Source organism: Myodes glareolus, chromosome 8 (assembly GCF_982192425.1).
Source record: "Myodes glareolus chromosome 8, mMyoGla1.1, whole genome shotgun sequence".
NCBI classification, from domain to species: Eukaryota; Metazoa; Chordata; class Mammalia; order Rodentia; family Cricetidae; genus Myodes; species Myodes glareolus.
This window is the reverse complement of record NC_142033.1, coordinates 63,087,295-63,102,675: the sequence shown is the minus strand read 5'-3', so window position 1 is coordinate 63,102,675 and position 15,381 is coordinate 63,087,295. Positions and strand designations below refer to the sequence as shown.

Genomic DNA, 15,381 nt, shown 5'->3' with positions numbered 1-15,381 from the left:
TTAATCAGCAAGTCCTTCCTGTGTCCTATATTCTATTAGGAATTTCCCACAACAAAGGGAGCTGTAGTTTCAGCTCACACAGTAGCTTCGAAATCAGAGTAAAGAGGATGCAATCCTTGAGATGCTTACAGAGGCAGTCACAAGAGGACCACATCCCTCTTGGGATGAACGCTGTTTTATTGTGTATTAAGAAAGACTTTTGAAAGTAGATACAAAACTGGGATGGAGGCTTTGTAGTTCCACAAAGCTTTCATTGGAGCACCTGCAAAGATTTTATTGGCCCATAGCTTTAATCTGCATAGCCTCCCGAGGGCGAATGGCAAGCTTCACTGTTCCCATTTACCGGGCGGAGAAAACAAGGACGGAATATGTACTGGATGTATCTATTTTATTCTGAACAACATAAAACAAGTGGCAAGACTAATTTTTATAAAGATAAAATTAGTAAGATTTTAAGATGAGTGAATGTGTGCGCATATTTAAAGGATACACATATACGCACAGAGACATGGAACTATAAAATGGGTAAGTTGGCTCTCGGATGGTTTCTAGAGGAGGTGCTTTCCGCATTTCCCCCACTATACTACTCCACTTATTTTATTGATTAGTATTTCATAAAACTGCTCTGAAGTAACTGCCCACAGCAAGTGAGAAACAAGGAAACAGAGGTTAGGCCAGTGCAAAGTTGCATGTGCATCCTATGGGAGGGACAGTGAGACCCTTTCGGGAAAGTTGTGACCCTCATGGAGTCCGTAAGGAGACTCTAGACAGCAGACAGGGAGGGAAGGTCACCTTGAGCCCAGCCAGTGACACTCTGGTTCCCTTCTGTCTACGACAACAAACGGAGATGTGAGAATTCTCCAGCCTCCAGGCTATTCCATATGTCTACATCCATGCTCAGTGGGCATAAAAACATTCCTATGAAGCCAGCCTATCATTTCCTGGAATCGCATCCTGCTGGAGGTGTTCAGAGGCAGTTCCGATCGTGTCCCCCCCAGAATCAGTTAAGCCTTCGAACAAAAGGCCTCTTCTGCCTCAAGTTTTTTACCCACTTGGAAGAGAAACGGTCATAGTAACTAACTGAGTGGATTGTGAGTGCTGAGGCATACAGCACTGTAAAGATCTTCAAGTAATCCAGGTAGGCAGAAACCACTGTTTGACCATAGTCACCATCAACAGCCTCCTTGCCCTTCTCCTTGTCATGGAGCACTGTGTATTAGCACCAAGTACTTCCTGCACATGGTTGCAAAGGATCCTCAAGACAGAGTGGATAGCTTCATTCCCCTGTGGTAATAAATGAAGCACTGAGAATATCAGCCATGTGAGAGTTAATCCTTATTATCAACCTGACTGCATTTGGAATTACCAAGGACACAGGGCTCTGGGTTTCTCTATGGGAGTTTCCAGAGAGGTTCAACTGAGTAGGGAAGACTCACCTTGAATGTATCTCAATGTCTGTTGGACCAGACATGGACTAGGGTGCCAAAGCAAATAAAAAGAAGCAAAGGAGAAGCCCACTGAGGATCAGCAGTCAACGCTCTCTGCTCCCCGACTATGGAGACAATGTAATCATTTGCCTCGTGTTTCTGCCGCTGTGAATTCCCCGCAGGATCCACTCTGTCTCAGTCCATGAGCTAAAAGGAGCCCTTGCTTGAGCAGCTTTACTCCAGTCTTTTGTCACAGCACTGGAAAGATACCTAATGCAAGGAATTGACTAAGGTTTGCCAACTAGTGATTGGTATTGCATAGGGATGTGACATAGTGCCTACAGGTCTTGAAATGCCACACGGTCGCTTAAAAATATGTAAAATCACTATGAGGATTCAAGTATGTCTTCATTAAAAAGTAAATGGAAGGAAACCTCTCTGGTTGAGAGAAAATACCATTTAAGATAAACTCAAGTAATCCCTTGCTTAACTTTGAGTTCCTTTTTCCTGAGTGAGGTGCATGGTGTGTGAAAAATAGCACATGCATTGAAGTCAGAACACTCAGCGTGGAGACACGTGGGAAAATCTCCAGGCAGTGTCCATGGTATCAGTCTCTCGCAGGATTATTGCATTGTCTCCCTTTTGATTATCTCTCTTTTTCTCTCTCTTCTCCTCCTTACTTTAGGGATTCATAGTTAGCTTTTAAATATCAATCTTCCCTAGTCACACTTCTACCTTTATTTTATGACTACTTAAAATTGCATACAATATATACAAGCTGTGTGTGTCTGTGGTTTAACTGAAGTTACGTCAATAACTTTGGGGGTGACAATGCTCCCACAAAACAAAACTAAAGACTATCAACAAGCAAAAACCCCACTCAAAGCAACGGAGCCCTGTTTTTTCAGGAGGGCTAAAAACATTCCCCAAACAATATAGACTATTTCCATTGGCCCTGGTGCCCTCTAGAAAAGGAGGTAAGACCCTATTTCTGAAGACACCACACACTTTGCACACAGGATTTGGAAGAATTGATCTGGCTCTGATGTGGAGGCCTCCTCACTGAAGACTAGCTCACATTGTTATGCAAGGAATCATTCAAGTTTCCAGTGGAGAAAATCAATCAAAGCTCCTACCCAGCAGTAATAACAATGTATCCCAATGACCAGCATAGCATAGGGGCAACAGTGGCACTTATATCCTTGGGGGAACTGACAGCCATCTAATTGGACATACGGCCCACTCAGTAAGAGGAGATTTGTGCCTGAAACTATAAATATACTCAACTACCTGTGGCTGGTAATGCTACGGAGCCTAGAGTACTGTTGTGATTACCGTGCGAGGTGGGACCTTTAGTGGGTCCCATGGTTGGTGCGGGAGAATTGTCTGTATTCTGTCAATCATATTTTAATAAAACGCTGATTGGCCAGGCAGGCAGTATAGGCGGGAAAGCCAGACAGGAAGTAGGGGTGGAGCAAAGAGACTGGGAGTATTCTGGAAGCAGAAGCTCTCTCTCAGCCATTCCTGCGCAGATCACTGAAGAAGCAACATGTAAGCTGCCCCTGCTGGAAAAGGTACTGAGCCATTATGGCTAACATAGATGAGAATAATGGGTTAATATAAGTTATAAGAGTTAACAAGAAGCCTGACCTAATGAGCCAATCAGTTTATAACCTGATGTAGACTCCGTGTGATTTTCCTTGGGACTTGCTGGCTTGTTGGGGTACTGGGCGGGAAAGAAACCCCAACAAGCTGGCCCACACACTACATATGGCGCCAATGTGGATAACTGAATCCACAGAAAGCTTGAGAAAGCTTGGGAACGAATAGAGTAAAGCATGTTTTGTTGGTAGCAGCAATTTCTCAGGACTGCTCTGTTTGCTAGAGCAAGCAAGCACTCTCATCTAAGGGAGGCTTCCTGACTCAGCTTTAGCTGCAAAACTTTGTAGCTCATTAAGAGGTCCTGCCACGAAACACTTAAATGCTGTTGGTGAAAAGCTGAACGCATGCTTTTCCGGTTTTCAGTCGTAGCAGGAAAAAAGCTGTGCTGTTTTAAAATGCCGGCTTTCTGGGCTGTCCTGCCAGAGCAAACTCTGACTCTTTCAGGCAGGCAGTCCGACTGAGTGTGGTCTGTGAGCAGAATGCTGCAGCTTGCTTGCTGGCAAGGACCTTGAAACGCCATAGAGTTGTGGCAGTGAACACAGCTCTGGCTGGTACCTCAGCCATGATGATGGAAAGCAAAATAATGGGCTGGATCTAGCTGTCAAAGCCACGGCTTTAGTCCTACTGATATTGCTTGGTAAATTAATGGCTCATGTGGTCAGAAAAAGAAAAATATACAGTAAAGAGAGATTCAAAGAGGAAGAAAACCTCTAAATGGTTTACAGTGTGTATATGCAGGCTAAAAGTTAAAGTTCTTAAAGTTAAAAGGAAAGAAAGAGAGTAGTTGGGTGTGGTGGTACACACCTTTAATCCCAATCCTGGGAGGCAGAGGCATATTGACCTCTGTGACTTCAAGGGGTAGAGGTAGATTGACCTCTGTGACCTCAAGGTGTGGTAGTACACGCCTTTAATCCCAATGCCTGGGAGGCAGAGACAGATCTCTGTGAGTTCAAGGTGTGGTAGCATACACCTTTAATCCCAGCACTGGGGAGGCAGAGACAGGAGGATCTCTGTGAGTTCAAAGACAGCCTGGTCTACAGTGTTATTCCAGGACAAAGATATACAAAGATCCTGTCTCAAAAAGTAAAAGTAAAAATAAAAGAAATAGAGGTTAAAATAAAGCCACATAAAGATGGAAAATGCACAGATAATCTTCATACTGTATGCTTTTATGCTCTCTTTAAATTGTTTGATTGCTGAGGAAGGAGCAACAACTGCTAAAAGATTTTTGTTTATAAATGCTGCTGAACTAACCCAAGATAGGAATTTTGAAAATACCTTGGCTTCAAAACTGAAGTCAAAAGGTATGTTACTTTGGAGAAGAGATTTTGCTTTTGTTTCCACAGAAAACGAGAGACTCTGGATTTATTCAGAGTTAAGAATAATCACCTTTGACCAAGGGAGGCCGCCTGAAAAATCTCCGATAGGAACAGATGGCCCAGATGACAGAGGTCTACATCCAGAACTGATCCAAGACTGCTGCCTGAGATGATCGAGACTCACAGGATACTCCAGTCATGACTTGATTATAACTCTAAATTTTCTTTAGGTCCCCTTAAGACTATCAGCGCCCCCAACCAGCAGGAAGTAGCCTGAAATACTACGCCCACATTCCCAACAAATGGATTATGGGTATTTTCCTTTGTTTAAAAAAAAAAAAAGAGGGAAATGGTGCGGGAGAATTGTCTGTATTCTGTCAATCATATTTTAATAAAACGCTGATTGGCCAGGCAGGCAGTATAGGCGGGAAAGCCAGACAGGAAGTAGGGGTGGAGCAAAGAGACTGGGAGTATTCTGGAAGCAGAAGCTCTCTCTCAGCCATTCCTGCGCAGATCACTGAAGAAGCAACATGTAAGCTGCCCCTGCTGGAAAAGGTACTGAGCCATTATGGCTAACATAGATGAGAATAATGGGTTAATATAAGTTATAAGAGTTAACAAGAAGCCTGACCTAATGAGCCAATCAGTTTATAACCTGATGTAGACTCCGTGTGATTTTCCTTGGGACTTGCTGGCTTGTTGGGGTACTGGGCGGGAAAGAAACCCCAACAAGCTGGCCCACACACTACACATGGTGGGTGAAAGACAAATACACCGTGCAGACAGAGTGGGAGTGCGGCGCTCATTTGAGAGAAGGATAAAGTGGAGGAAATAGAGAAAGAGAGGACAGAGAAGGAAGAAGGGAGAGAGAGAGATCTGCTTGCCACTTCAGAAGAACAGTAAGAAGAGAGCAGGAATAGGCAGGGTTGTTTCTTAAAGGGACCTTTGCACCTCATATAATCAGGGGACTGCTTGTCATATACTGAGGGGTGACTGTACTATGCCAGGTTCTCAGGGATTAGGCCCAAGGCATGCCTAGATTCTAACATTCCTCCCTTCTTTTTTTTATTAAAAAGGTGAAGAGTTGGCATGGCAGGTTAAGGGAATGAGGACATTGAATTCTTGAGATAGCTTCCTGCTGACCTTGGGGCACTGACCATCTTTGTAAAACCTAACAAAGCTGGGGAGCTGCCACGTACTGGGGTTTCACTTCACTGTCCAGGTTCTGTGGAACTCTCTGGCACCTCTTGGACCTGGCAAGATGTTGGTAGAGCAGAGGACAAGGTTAAATTTAAAAATTTTTTTTCTTAGGTCCTGGTGATTTAAGAGGAGGGTGTCAGGACCAGGGAACAGGGAAAAGATTTTGGTTGGTTATTGATTAACAGTACTTATCTGGAGTGCGTCTGATCTTTTTGAAGGGAACTTAAGTCCACTTCCTAGAACTTAAAACTATAACAGATATTTTTAGCACACTGAAAAGCACCTTTTAAGTCTATAGTTAGAAAATGACCAGAGAGAATTTGAAGTCTTGAGCTCGCAGTTATGATGATAGTGAAAGTATCTGCCAGAGTACAAGAGCTTATTTGCACACCTTAAGTTACTTTCATATACCCTGGAACATTCTTTTTGCTTGTTTGTTTGTTTTGTTGTTGTTGTTCGTTTTTTGTTTGTTTGTTTGTTTTCTGAGACAAGGTTTTTCTATAGCTTTGGAGCCTGTCCTGACATTCACTCTGTAGACCAAGCTGGCCTCAAACTCACAGAGATCTGCCTGCTTCTGCCTCTTGAGTGCTGGGATTAAAAGATGTGTTCGGTTACCCTGAAACATTTTTAATCCTCAGACCTTTATAACTTGTATGTACACACCCTCATTGGCATTTGCATACCTTCAAACACATTCTTGACCCTAAAACATTCTCAGATCCTCACATCTTAAACTTCGTATCTTAAACCTTTTAATTAAAGAAAGGAATGGTAAGGAGTTATACTAAAATCTGTTTTGTGAGTTTGCCCCTTTTAAACTGGCACACCTACAAGCCATCAACCTGTATCACAGTTCTAGAGAAGGATAAATTTTACCTGAGTAATTGATTAAAAAATAACAGAGACTTACTATATTGACTACCTAGACAGCTACCCCGAGGTCCTCCATGGTCACTGGGGACAGGTCTTAGGGTAATATCCGTTTTTCAGCTGGGAACTCCGGGGCCTGCCAGGCTTCATGAGATCCTGTGCATTAAGAGTTTGTAGGAAGACAAGTCCCCCATTGACTTGGCCCAGGCATCTCAAGGCAGTCCATTCTTCAGTGTCGTCCATGGTCTGAAAAGGTCTTTGCAGCAGTTGAGGAGAAAGGTAGGTTTGGTCAGTGGCTAGTGTTTTCACTTGTGAAGTGAATTACAGATGGGGGAGTTCTTCTGTACCGATTAGTCTTCTTTGGAGAACGTAGGGGTTGCCCAGGAGTTAACTTGTCTCTCTGGTAAAAAAAGGCTTTTTAATTATACATACTTCCCAGATCTCTATGCATTTGAGGGCTATCTATTGGGTATGTGTGAGTTATGACTACAATATAGAATCTGGGTGGAGAGCTGGATCCAAACTGAAAGGTTGTGGAGGAATGTTTTACCCAGCGTGACTGTAACTTTTTTTAACTTAATAAGACAGATTTATGTTGGAGAATGTTAGCTTTTGTTAATCTGAAATTGATCTTTATAACCTTAAAATTTTAGCACTATGTAGAACATATGTTAAAGCAGGGTTGAATCACGTAGATATTATGTTATTACAGATCTAATGATCTAATTTTATTATCATTTAAAAGTACATACTAATTTAAAGTATTTGAGACTTGTTTTCTTAGTCTAGGAGAAGGTACAATAGACATTGCTCATTAAGACGGTTTAAAACGTTTTTCTTTAACAAGTGCTTATCTACATACATGCAGTTGAATTTAAATTGCAGACACACACATACAGAGTTAAAGCTAGTTTATATTCACATACATAGGGTTAAATCAAAAGTCGCATGCATACACACACACATATATTAAACAGAAGTTAGGTAAAATAAGAAGAAAGGGAAAACCCATGTGTGTTGAGTGAGAGGAAGTGAACTTTTCCATCTCTAACTTGTATGTTGTGACAAACAGACTGTGCATTTAGAGAGAGAGAGAGAGAGAGAGAGAGAGAGAGAGAGAGAGAGAGAGAGAGAGAGAGGTGGAGAATTAAAGTCACCAGTGAACGAGAAAGGACATTCCTTTTAGGTGGAAGAGAACAGAGCTACTGCAGGTGGAGTGGGCCGGTGGGGGCAAGTTGTTGCTGGCGTTGTTTGGCTAGGGCATAGGTTGTTGCAGGTGCCACGGCTTGGTTAGGGGCAGAGCTTCACAAGTCTGCACCTGCTCTTTGTCCCAGTCACCACCAGAGGTCAAGTGGCACAGGGGTAGCTGATCATGTGATCACCTGTAGAAAAGATGGCAGAGAAATATCCCTTTTAACCTCAAACAAAATGGCTGTGGTCACGTAGTCATCCTCTGTAAGGTTGGTGGTTAGGTCATGTGATCTGCCCTTAGCCAAGATGGCACTTTTCCCACGTGTTGTAACTCCTCCCATTTACCCATCTGCTGGCAGAAGTTAGAAAGGTTCCATAAAAGTTTGGGATTTGGTTCTGTCAACCTGTTTTCCACAGATGAGACAGAAAGAAAATTGAGAGGCTCAGGTCACTCTCCTGTCAGTCAAAAGAACGAGGGCCAGAGCAAAGAGCCCAAAGGTCGCAGAATCCAAGAGGCGTGAAGCTGAAGGCACAAGGACAAAAGGGCAGGAGCCTGAAAGGACCCAGAGGTCCAAGAACGGAAGGTACCCCTCAGTGATGGCTTTGCTAGGTCTCAGAAGCAAAGGCACCACTGTACGGGCAGTGCTAGGGCACTAAACCCAAAAGTCTCCTTCACGGAAAGTTTGCTGGAGATGATAGTAGGTGAAAGGAACCAGCTATAGCCTGGTAGGTGGTGGGTGGTGGACCAGGAGTTGGAAAGTAGGCTGTCAGTCTGGGTCCAGGATTCCTACGTGTCTCAGAAACGTGGGAGAAACTGGCCGAATCAGGGGCCAAATGTTATGAGTATAGCCTGAGGTGGAAAAATATGCCATGCAGTCAGAGCTGGAGGGAGGAATTTATTGAGAGAAGGATAAAGGGGAGGGAAGAGAAAGAGAGAGGAACAGAGAGAGAGGCAGAGATCTGCTTGCCTCTTCAGAGAAACGGTGGAAAGAGAGCAGGAGTAGGTGGGGCTTGTCTCTTAGAGGGACCTTTGCCCCTGCGTACAATCAGGGAACTGCTTACCACGTGTAGAGGCCCGTCAGCTGCTCCACAAACCCTACATTTAAGGCTCAAGGGTCATCAAGAAAGAGGAGACACGAAGAGTGTAAAAGACAGAGGACCAAGACAAATGCCCTGAGATAATTTGTTCTTAAAAAGGAAGAAAAAAGGCCTCAAAGGGCAAGGGAGGAAAGGGTGTATCTGGGAGGAGTTGATGGAAGAGTGGAGGGGAGTATGACCAAAATAAACTGTAGGAAGTTCTCTAAGAATTAGTAAAAATATTATTAAAAAGAAATGAAATTTATTTAGCTCACAGATACGGAGGTTTGAGGAGAGAGTAAAACACTTGCCTGGGCTTACCTCTTAGAAGGCACTTTCTGTTGCTCTCTCCTGGGGAGCCTCCTCAACTGTTCCACAAGGGAGGCCCCTCAGCTCCTCCATTGGGGAGGCCCCTCCGCTACTCCAGTGCGAAGGTCTCTCTGCTGCTTCACTGGGGAGGCCCCTCAGCTGTTCTATTAGGGTGAGCTTCACTTGCTCCATGGAGGAGGCCACTCAGCTGCTCCACTGGGGAGGCTTCTCAGCTGCTTCAGTGGGAAGGGTACTCAGCTGCTTCATTGTGTGTGGGGGGGGTGGGGAGCAGAGAATGGGGAATGCTCATCTATGCCACTGGGAAGGGCCATTGGCTGCTTCACTGGAAAAAGTCTTTAGCTACATCAGTGGGGAGACTCCTCAACTGCAAAATGTCATGGCAGTAGTGTGTGTGTGTGTGTGTGTGTGTGTGTGTGTGTGTGTGTGTGTATCAATCCTATTTGTTTATCTCTTGTTGATCTAGCTTTAGTTCAGTGATTTGCCCCCCAAAAGAGCAATAAAGATGGCGAGCAGTTATTTTTGCCCTACAGCTGTGTTTCCCAGTCCCTCTTGTTGCTGGCTGTAGCAGAGAGACTGAGATGATCTTGTTCTGAACAGTTAATGCGGATGAAGTGATTTGCCCATCCCCTGACCTCATCCTTAAACAATGTTCACATAACTGTCCTCAGTCTCCTTGCCTGGTCTTGATCTTAGTGGCCAGAGGACTCTTAAAGCCTCATCTTGCCAATCTTTAACCCAACTGTCACTGATATCAAGTCTCAAACCTAGGACAAATGGCTGAGGTGCCTGTTTAACATCAAAGCAGACCTGGTTGCCGGGTTCTCCCGGCATCCCTCTGTCCCTACCTGTTAAAAAGTACAGCTGGCACACCCTGCACCCCTACTCTAAACTTCTTCAGGCCGGGAGCTGGGCTGTTCTTCCCCCAGCAGGCCTTCCCCATATAATCCAGCCACTTTGGTTACCCGACCCTTCTGTCTACCCTTTACTCTCTTGGCCAGTCTTTTGACCCAGGCCAGCCCTCCTGGTCAGTGGCGCCTCTCCCCTCTTCCTCTTCCGTCTCCCATCCCCGCACTGGCCTAGCTCAGGGTCAAGTTCACTCTGGATTCAGATGTCTCTGTCTCTGGCTATGCTCTGCCTTTGATCTACAGTGATCTCTTCTGCCATACCTAGGAGCAGTGATGTCTCTCCTTTTTAATTTTTTTTCATTCAATTGGCATAAAAATGCCCACTCTCCCTCTGTACCAGTTCAGGCACAGAACTCTGCTGGGCCTTCTAAAACTTGTGTGCTCGACAGTCCAGAATGGCAGGATCTGTGAAGCTCCCTTCCTCTGGGAACCCACTTTTTAACTGAAGCGATTCATAGAACATTCCCACAGACATGCCTGGACCCATCGCAGTTGATTCTACCAACTCACCGTGTGAGCTTCTGTCAAGTCTAAAAGAAGCCTCTCTGTACAGTAGGGCATGATTTGGTAGGTCTGTGCCTTCATGTTATAAACAACAGTATGGGATTAAGAAGTGTCCAGTTCACTTCCTTTTCCAGCCTTGAAACCCAAAAAGCTATTAGATGCTTTCATTAATAGGAAAAAGATTCAAATTTCAACATACCAACTAGGTAACCTTCCTAGAAGGAGGAATAACTTTCCTCTGCTTCTAATGAACCCGCAAGGGAATAAAATGAGATGCAGCTAGATTTCTGAATGATTGAATGACAATGAAATATGTCAATCATTGCTTTGACCCTCTGCATATCCCTAGTGCTAATAAGTCCTATCTCCTGAGGAGATTGTGGCATGGCTGGGACAGGAGATGGGTAAGTACAGAAGTGGATCACATGGAAGTGGAGGGAGGGTCAGTGTGTCGTAGGTGTCCAGAGTGAGTGCCTAACCCAGCCGATGAGAGGAGCACATCAGAGCACAGCTGTGAACACCAGGAACAGCTGGAGGCAGAAAGGGGGCAGTCAGAGTCGGGGAGAAGAGGTGTGCTTCTCGTACTTCTTATTTAATCTATAAACATGTTCTTCCTCTTGTTAAATGGAGGTTAAGGGGAAGTCATTAAAGATCTTAGAGCTCATAGTGACAGGAAGATGAAGCAAGCTGGAAGAAAGCCAAGTCGGAGGCCGAGGGACCAGTTCTGAGGTGTGTTCTCCGCCTTCTTCCAGGATGAGCCATCTTCTAATTATAACCTGACCCTGAAACCACAGAGATGACACAGCACAAGGGGTCCCTGTGTCGGCTGGGATGTCTAAAGCCCTGACCAGACAAGGGAACTAACTGGTGCACCCTCATTCTGCACTCAAGTGTTTTGCTACTGAGCTCCATCTTCATTGACTTCCCCATTCTAATTCCTACATTTCTAACGAAGTCACAAGGGAATGAAATGAGATGTATAGTAGCCGTGCTATGTTACCCATTGTTTGAACCCCTACCCCAGAATTCACCAGACGTCTCAATCCTAGCGTGTTTGTAAGTTGACCTCTTTGGGGAGTGTCAGACTTCAGAGTGAGCCTTAACTCTCTAGGCCTGGAGGGAAGGTTGGTGGGGTGTGAGTCACAGGCGAGAGAGCAAGGCTCATTAGTATAAGAGATTTCATGAGTGGGCTGAGGGCAGGTGGGGATGGGAACGTGAGTGATCACATGGGGTGTGGAGGGGAGGGGGGAGTACTGAAAGAGACTACTGGAAATGGGGGAGCATTTGAGGGTCAGGTAAAAACCTGGCACAACGGAATCTCCCAGGAATCTACAAGGATGAGCCCAGCAAAAACTCCTAGCAATGTTTTATATGTAACCTGAACTGGCCATCTCCTGTGACCAGATTAGTGCCTAGCCCAACTGTCATCAGAGAGGCTTCATTCAGCAACTGATGGAAAGAGATGCAGACCCACTGCCAAACATTAAGTGGAGTTTGGGGAATCCTGCAGAAGGAGGTGAGGAAGGATTGGAGGAGCCAGAAGGGTCAAGGACAAAACAAGAAAATGCATAGAATCAACTAACCTAGGTTTGTAGGGGCTCTCAGACACTAAACCGACAACCAGGGATCCTGCCTCCGACGGACCCAGGCCCTCTACATATATGTTACTGTTGTGTAGCTTGGTCCTCTTGTGGGATTCCTAGCAGTCCTACAACAGCTGGAGCTGACTCCAACTCTTTTACTGGCTTTTACGATCCTACCCCCACCCCCATACTAGATCACCTTGCCAAGCCTTAATACATGAGGAGGTGCTTAGTCTTACTGCAACGTGATGTACCATGTTTTGTTGATACTGGGAGACCTGCCCTTTTCTAAACAGAAACAAACAGAGGAGGAGTGGATTGGGATGAGGGGACAGAAGGGGATTTGAAGGCGAGGAGGAAGGGGAAACTGCCACCAGGATATTAATTAATTAATTAAAAATTCATTAATATAGAGCTTGAGAAAGACCTGAGTCTATGACAGTCACTCCTGCCTTCTGACATGCTAACTTAAAACTTGTGAGTTAAGGCAGGGCTTAAACAGTGACTATATGGTATGGTGTTCTCCTGTTAATGACGTTAGTTGCTTAGACATAAAACAACAGGAAAAGGGAAGGGGAGCAGAAGCAGAGCTGGTCATGGGGAAATAAAAACCCAGGCCATCTTAGAAAAATTAACAAAAAGTGTTATTTTGTCTTTTCTTCTCCTAAAAATCAGAGCTGGTAGCAAGAAAGCATCTCAGTGATAGTGGGGCCAGCAATGCATTCATGCTGGATCACTTCTCTGCCAATCTTTAGCTGTACAACCACAGGCAAGTTGCTGAATCCTTCGCATGGCTTCCTTATCTGTCAAACCTATGTTAAACAATAATGACTGCCCACACTCCTTTCCTTTTCCCCTTTTTCACAATGTGAGTGTGTGTGTGCGCACACACATGTGAGTGTGTGTATGCATACACTTGTATGAATGCATCATTTTCTGCGTGAGGGGCACACATATATGAGGATGCATGTCAAGGGGAGCACGGTTAACAATGGGAACCATCCTCAATCACTCTTGCACCTTATTTATTGAGTCAGAGTCTCGGGATCAGACTCAGAGCTTGCCTACATGGCTCGTCCTATGAGCTACCTTGATGTTAAACTCCTGATTTTGCTTTTTAAGGCTGCAGTTATAGGCACACTGCCATACCTGCCTGGCATTTACCTGGGTTCTGGACATCCCAGATCGAGTCCTGGCCACTGCTCTTGAACAATTGCTCTATGCTAGGCACTGGACTTACAGTGTCTTATTTATATCATCTCAAAATGATAAATGTAAAACTCTGTAGTAGTGTGAATGTGTTTTGTTCTCAAAACAAACAAACAAACAAACTACTGGAAGCCTGTCCCATACTGTGGTGACACAAAGGTGGTGGACCATCTTACGGTTGGGGCCTGGTAGGAGATTATTAAGGCATTGTCGCTGAGCCGTTGTGATAGGAGTGACACTAGTCAGGTGCAGTCTGTGACCAGGGTTTGTAAAGTAAGGTCGCCCTTGCTCTTTTCTGCATATGGCATTTCCTTGTCTTCTTCTCTGGTGTGGGAGAATTGTCTGTATTCTGTCAATCATATTTTAATAAAACGCTGATTGGCCAGGCAGGCAGTATAGGCGGGAAAGCCAGACAGGAAGTAGGGGTGGAGCAAAGAGACTAGGAGTATTCTGGGAAAACAGGAAGCTCCCTCTGCCATTCCTACGCAGACCACCGAAGAGGCAACAACATGTGAGCTGACAGCTGAAAGAGGTACCAAGCCATATGGTTAACATAGATAATGATAATGGATTAATCTAAGTTACAAGGACTAATAAGAAGCCTGACCTAATAGACCAATCAGCTTTATAACTTATAGAGATCTCTGTGTGATTGATTTTCTCTGGGACTTGCCGGCTGTGGGGTACCGGGCGGGACAGATACCCCAACAAGCCGGCCCTCATGTTACACTTCTCTAGTCAAGAAGGTTAAGATGCAGCCAAACACCATACTGTGTGGACCATTCATCCCTGAAAATCATGAGGGGCCCAGTCATCATAAAGTATGCAGCCTCAGGAATGTGTTACAGCAACCCGAAATGGTTAGATGTGATAGCTAGAACTAATCAGTCTCAGCTTAGCAACAGCTCTCAGTCTCTTTTTTTCATCTGTGGATTTAGGACAATAATACCTCTGTCCTGTACAGAATCAGATATCCTCTCTCTTTCCCCTCTCATCTTTCCCCTCTCCTCTCTCTATTCTATTTTCTCTTTCCTTGCTTTCCCTTCTATTCATCCTCTCTCTCCCATCCTCCCTCCTCTATAAATCTTCACCTCCCTCTTTCTTTCAGAATATTGATAAATGATTGGTACGTTGATAGGTAGGTAGCTAGATAAATAGATATATTCATCTAAGTATACCCAAATTGATTGGTATGTTGCTAGAGAAATGGATATATTTGTGTAAGTATACCCACATTTGTACTTAGTATATCCTAAAGTATTCGGTTATTTCTTTGATGGGAAAACTGCCACTCTTCAGTTTCTCAGCCTCTAACTTTTGTTGTTCTCTGATCCCAAGAGCTTGTACTTTATGGGTAATAGGGGAAGAAACTCAAAAAGAAAAAGGTAAAATCTTATGAGAAGTTTCAGGCTTGCTAGTCAAACAGTTTTGTTGTTCTTGTCCCTCCTCTTTCTTCTGGCTCCTTTCCCTGTCCTGCCCTCACTCTCCCCCTCTTCTTCCACTGTCGCTTTTTCCTGCTCCACCTTCCTCCTCTTCCTCATTATCTCCTCTCCCCTTCTGCTCTTCTTTCTCCATGTATTTATTCGGCAGCTATGCCTCCTCGTAGACATAAGTCAACCTAGGGGACAACTCAGTGAGACAAGATAATACAGCCGGAAAAACTAGACTCTGGAATGTGGACTTGACTTTTGACTTTGCAACATGTTTTGTGACCTCTGGTAAATTATTAAGTTCCCTATTCTTGCTTTCATTATCTTATAAACACATACTAATAGTATCAGTAATAGTATTTGCTCCCTCACCTTGGTAACAACTGTCACAGGGGAAGCACTTAGCCGAGTATCCGGGAAATAGTAACAGCACCTCATTGTTATCCCGTATCTTTAATGTTGACCTCATTCAATAGATGGAGATACAAGGTCAGGATGTTGTGTCTTCCTCCAGATCATACATCAAGGAGCCCTCCACCAGTCTTCAATGAGGAAGGGAAGGCTGTGAAGTCAACCAGCAGAGGCAGCCTTGGGAGTCAATGTGAACTATATGTAGCTCCTAAAATGCTTTGTCTTGAGTCAATCAATCATCTGATAGTCCAATGCCCACAGTG

The 15,381-nt window shown here is 44.5% G+C and overlaps 1 long non-coding RNA gene across 1 annotated transcript in view; it reads left to right on the top strand.

Annotated features, from left to right (window-relative positions):
• The first annotated feature begins 2,799 nt into the window (after positions 1-2,799).
• The window catches only part of LOC146893870 (uncharacterized), a 29,867-nt gene continuing 17,285 nt past the window's right edge, over positions 2,800-15,381 (top strand). The window contains exon 1 of the long non-coding RNA XR_015738581.1: positions 2,800-4,963. This is a non-coding gene — a long non-coding RNA (uncharacterized LOC146893870). The remainder of the gene's footprint in view (positions 4,964-15,381) is intronic.